This window comes from Salvelinus sp. IW2-2015, unplaced genomic scaffold, assembly GCF_002910315.2.
Source record: "Salvelinus sp. IW2-2015 unplaced genomic scaffold, ASM291031v2 Un_scaffold6108, whole genome shotgun sequence".
Taxonomy (NCBI): domain Eukaryota; kingdom Metazoa; phylum Chordata; class Actinopteri; order Salmoniformes; family Salmonidae; genus Salvelinus; species Salvelinus sp. IW2-2015.
Genome location: NW_019947372.1, coordinates 1 through 5,816, shown reverse-complemented (window position 1 = coordinate 5,816; position 5,816 = coordinate 1). Strand labels below are relative to the sequence as shown.

The 5,816-nt window shown below is 47.5% G+C and overlaps 1 long non-coding RNA gene across 1 annotated transcript; it reads left to right on the top strand.

Moving 5' to 3' along the window:
• Positions 1–3,713: 3,713 nt before the first annotated feature.
• Positions 3,714–5,231, top strand: LOC139026860 (uncharacterized). Its single transcript, XR_011478805.1, has 4 exons — positions 3,714–3,758; positions 4,853–4,929; positions 5,078–5,136; positions 5,170–5,231. It is a non-coding gene; the product is annotated as an uncharacterized lncRNA (long non-coding RNA).
• The last annotated feature ends 585 nt before the right edge of the window (positions 5,232–5,816 follow it).

Here is a 5,816-nt window from a genome sequence, read left to right as displayed (position 1 = left end):
TCACCTTGTCTTCTTTTTGTTTGGGGCATCTTTTCCGGATGCCCCAAACAATCGGAAAGGGGATTCATCATAGAAAATGACTTTACCCCAGTCCTCAGCAGTCCAATCCCTCTACCTTTTGCAGAATATCAGTCTGTCCCTGATGTTTTTCCTGGAGAGAAGTCGCCTCCTGCCCTTTCTGACACCAGGCCATCCTCCAAAAGTCTTCGCCTCACTGTGCGTGTAGATGCACTCACACCTGCCTGCTGCCATTCCTGAGTAGCCTGTACTGGTGGTTCCCCGATCCCGCAGCTGAATCAACTTTAGGAGACGGTCCTGGCGCTTGCTGGACTTTCTTGGGCGCCCTGTTGCCTTCTTCACAACAATTGAGCCGCTCTCCTTGAAGTTCTGATGATCTGATAAATGGTTGATTTAGGTGCAATCTTACTGGCAGCAATATGCTTGCCTGTGAAGCACTTTTTGTGCAAAGCAATGATGACGGCACGTGTTTCCTTGCAGGTAACCATGATTGACAGAGGAAGAACAATGATTCAAGCACCACCCTCCTTTTGAAGCTTCCAGTCTGTTGTTCGAACTCAATCAGCATGACAGAGTGATCTCCAGCCTTGTCCTCTCAACACCTCACACCTGTGTTAACGAGAGAATCACTGACATGATGTCAGCTGGTCCTTTTGTGGCAGGGCTGAAACGGCCTGGTGTGGTTCCCAATCAGAGGCAGCTGTTTTTCGTTGTCTCTGATTGGGAGCCATATTCAGGTAGCCTGTTTTCCATTGTGTGTTGTGGGTGGTTGTTTCCGTTTCAGTGTTTTCACCATTCGGGACTGTTTCGGTTTTCATTTTGATTCTCTTGTTCTTTTTGTATTCATTCTATTAAAAGATATTATGGATACGTACCATGCTGCACATCGGTCCGATATTTCCTACTCCTCCTCAGACRAAGAGGACGAAAGCCTTTACAATGTAATTGTCGTTAAAAGCCTTTGACACTTATGAAATGCTTGTAATTATACTTCAGTATTCCATAGTACCATCTGACAAAAATTTCGAAAGATCCTGAAGCAGCAAACTTTGTGAAAATTCATATTTGTGTCATTCTCAAAACTTTTGGCCATGACTGTAGGTAGGGGTAAAGTGACTATGCATAGATACTAAACAGCAAGCAGCAGTCTAAAAAAGGGGGTCAATGAAAATAGTCTGGGTAGCCATTTGATATACTGTTTAGCAGTCTTATGGCTTGGGGGTAGAAGCTGTTATTAAGGAGACTTTTGGACTTTGACACTCCAGTACCGCTTGCCATGCTGTAACAGAGAAAACAGTCTATGACTTTGGTGGTTGGAGTCTTTGACAGTTTTTAGTGTCTTTCTCCTACACCGCCTGGTATATATATTTTTTAACTAGGCAAGTCAGTTAAGAACAAATTCTTATTTCACAATGACGGCCTACCCCGGCCAAATCCTCCCCTAACCTGGACGACGCTGGGCCAATTGTGCGCCCTATGGGACTCCCGATCACAGCCGTTTGTGATACAGCCCGAGATCGAACCAGGGTCTATAGTGACACCTCTAGCACTGAGATGCAGTGCCTTAGACCGCTGCGCCACTTGGGAGCCTACTGCTGGATGGCAGAAAGATTAGCCCCAGTGATGTACTAGACCGTAAGCACTGCCCTCTGTAGCGCCTTGCGGTTGGATGCTGAGCAGTTGCCATACCAAGCGGTGATGCAACTAGTCAGGATCCTCTCGATGGTGCAGCTGTAGAACTCTTTGAGGATCTGAGGACTCATGCCAAATCTTATGTCTCCTGAACATACGAGTGAGTGAGTGACTGAGTAAGACAGTGACTGAGTAAGACAGTGACTGAATAAGACAGTGACTGAGTGAATGAATGAGTGAGTGAGACGGTGCCTGAGTAAGACAGTGACTGAGTGAATGAATGAGTGAGACAGTGACTGATTGAGTGAATGTCTGCTCGCCCGCCTGCCTCTGTTTTTGTCTGTTTATATTCCCATGCAGTATAAACCGGTGTGGTTGGTCAGCTGCCCTCTCAGACCACATTCTGCTACTGAGAATAAACCATGCTGCCTTCACAGCCTTGGCAGTCTGAAACATCTACAGGAAACAGAGGAATACTGCTAACTGCAACGAGACAGTGCTCATGAAGGAGGAATACTGCTGCTACTGAGACAGTGGTCATGAAGAGGAATACTGCGAACGTAGGACAGTTGGTCATGAAGGAGGAATACTGCTAACGAGACAGTGGGTCATGAAGGAGGAATACTGCTAACGAACGTGGTCATGGAGGGAGGAATACTGCTCAACAGAGACAGTGGTCATGAAGGAGGAATCTGCTGACGAGGACAGTGGTCATGAAGGGAGGAATACTGCTAACGAACGGTGGTCATGAGGAGAATACTGCTTAACGAGACAGTGGTCAATGAAGGGGAATACTTGCTAACGAGACCAGTGGTCATGAAGAGGAATAACTGCTGACAGACAGTTGGTCATGAAGAGCGGAATACTGCTTAACGGACCAATGTCATGAAGGAGGAATACTGCTAACGAGACAATGGTCATGAAGGAGGATACTGCTGAGAGACAGTGGTCTATGAAGGAGACATACTGCAACGAACAGTGGTCATGAAGGAGGAATACTGCTAACGAGAACAGGTGGTCATGGAGGAGCAATACTGCTTGATCGGAGACAGTGCACTGAAGGAGGAATACTGCTGACGAGACAGTGGTCATGGGAGGAGAAACTGCTAATCGAGACAGTGGTCATGAAGGGGAGCAATACTGCTAACGAGTACTGGTCATGTAAGGAGGAATACTGCTATGACGAGACAGTGGTATGGAAGGAGGAATACTGCTTACAACGAGACAGTGGTCATGGAGGGAGGAATGACTGCGACAGGACAGTGTGTCATGAAGGAGGAATACTGCTAACGAGACCAGTGTGGTCATGGAAGGAGGAATCTGCTGACGAAACAAGTGTTCATGAAGGAGGATACGCTAACGCAGACAGTGGTCGATGGGAGGAGGAATACTGCTTAACAAGAGACAGGTCATATGAAGGAGGAATGCTGCTAACGAGAACCAGTGCATGAAGAGGAGGAATACTGCTCGAGGAACAGGGGTCATATGAAGGAGGATACTGCTGACGAGCAGTGGTCATGAAGGAGGAATACTGACTGCGAGACAGTGGTCATGTAAGCAGGAATATGCTAATGGACAGTTGGTATGAAGGAGGAATACTGCTAATGAGGACATATGGTTCATGAAGGAGGAATTGCTGCGAGACAGTCGGTCATGAAGGAGGAATACTGCTTAATGAGACAATGGTCATGAAGGGCAGGAATACTGCTAACGGACAGTGCGTCATGAAGGGAATACTGCTGGACGAGACAGTGGTCATGAAGGAGGAATACGTGCTAGAGACAGTGGCATGAAGGAAGGAATGGAACTGCTGACGGAGGACAGTGGTCATGAAGGAGGATACTGGCTAAGAGATCAATGGTCATGAAGGAGGAAGCTGCTTAACGAGACAGGGCTCATGAAAGGAGGAATACTGCTATGAGACAAGTGTCATTGAAGAGGAATATATGCTGACAAGACAGTGTCTATGAAGCGAGGCAAGTACTGCTAATGAGACAATGGTGCATGAAGGAGGAAATACTGCTTAACGAGACAGTGGTCAGAAGGAGGAATAAGCTGCTGGTACGAGACAGTGGTCATGAAGGAGGAATACTGCTGACGAGACAGTGGTCATGAAGGAGGAATACTGCTAATTGAGACAATGGTGCATGAAGGAGGGAATACTGGCTAACGAGACAGTGGCATGAAGGAGGAAACCTGCTGAAGAGACAGTGGCCTGAAGGAGAAACTGCTGACTGATGAGCAGTGGTCATGAAGGAGGAATGACTGCTTACGACCTGCAGAAAGAACATTGCGACAGGCTAGAATGGAGATATGTCGGATACATGAAGGAGTGAATATTGCTAAAACGAGAAATGCGTCATGAAGGAGGAATGATTGCTGCGAGCACGTGGTCATGAAGGAGGAAGTTTGCTGACCGAGACAGTGGCATGAGGAGGAATACTGCTAACGAGACAATGTCATGAAGAGGAATATAGTGACGAGCAGTGGTATGAAGGAGATATGCTGAGACGACAGTGGTCGAAGCGAGGGAATAACTGCTGGACGGGGAGACAATGGTCATGAAGGAGCGGAAATTTGCTGACGAGACAGTGCGTCATGAAGCGGAGGAATACTGCTAACGAGACAGGGTCATGAAGGAGGATACGCTGACGAGACCAGTGGGTCATGAAGGAAGGAATATTGCTGACGAGACAGTGGTCTGAAGGAGGAATATAGCTTTAAACGAGACAATTGGCATGAAGAGGGAATATTGCTGACCGGACAGGTGGGTCCATGAAGGAGGAATCTTGCGGACGAGACACATGGTCATTCGAGAGGAGGTAAATTGCATGGACGAGGACAGTGGTCTATGAAGGAGGAATACTGTGACGAGGACAGTGTGCATGAAGGAGGAAGATTCTGCTAACGCAGAACAGTGGTCATGAAGGAGGAATACTGGCTGACGAGACAATGGTCAGAAGGAGGAATATTGCTGACGACGTTCAGCGAGGTTACGCGAGAGCGTGCATGAAGGAGGAATACTTGCTGACGAGACAGTGGTGCATGAGAGAATACTGCTGAATGAGACAGTTAAGGGGATACTGCTAACGAGTACAGTGTCATGAAGGAGGATACTGCTGCGGAGAAGTGGTCATGAAGGAGAGAAATACTGCTGGACGAGACCGTGGTCATGAGAGGAGGAATACTGCTGACGAGACAGTGTCTGAAGGAGGAATACTGCTAACGAGACAGTGGTCATGAAGGAGGAATACTGCTGACGAGACAGTGGTCATGAAGGTGAGGAAATACTGCTGAACGAGACATATGGTCATGAAGGAGGAATTATGCTGACGAGACAGTGGTCATGAAGGAGGATATACTGCTAACGAGACAATGGTCATGAAGGAGGAATACTGCTCGGACGTAGGACAAGTGGTCATGGAAGGAGGAATATTGCTGACGAGACAGTGGTCATGAAGGAGGAATACTGCTAACGAGACAGTGGTTCATGAAGGAGGAATACTTCTAACGAGACAGTGGCATGAAGAGGAATACTGCTGACGAGACAGTGGTCATGAAGGAGGAATATTGCTGACGAGGACAGTGGTCATGAAGGGAATACTGCTGACGAGCAGTGGTCATGAAGGAGAATACTGCTGACGAGACAGGTGGTCATGAAGAGGAATACTGCTAACGAGACAGTGGTCAGAAGGAGGAATACTGCTAACGAGACAGTGGTCATTGAAGGAGGAATACTGCTGCGAGACAGTGCGAGAAGTGCGAGAGACGTGGTATTGAAGGAGGAATAATTGCCTGACGAGACAGTGGTCATGAAGGAGGAATACTGCTGACGAAAGGGTAAAGAAGGAACCGACGGATGGTATGAGGAGGAATATTGCTAAACGAACAGTGGCATGAAGGAGAATACTGCTAAACGAGACGTGGTCATAAGGAAGAAATACTGCTGACGAGACAGTGCCATGAAGGAGGAAATACTCTGACGAGAAAGTGTCATGAAGGAGGGATACTGCTGACGGACAGTGGTCATGAAGGAGGAATATTGGCTACTGAGGACAGTGGGTCATTGAAGGAAGGAATACTGCTATGAGACATGTGCTCATGAAGGAGGAATACTGCGACGAGACAGTGGCATGAGGAGGAATATTGCGCTAACGAGACAGTGG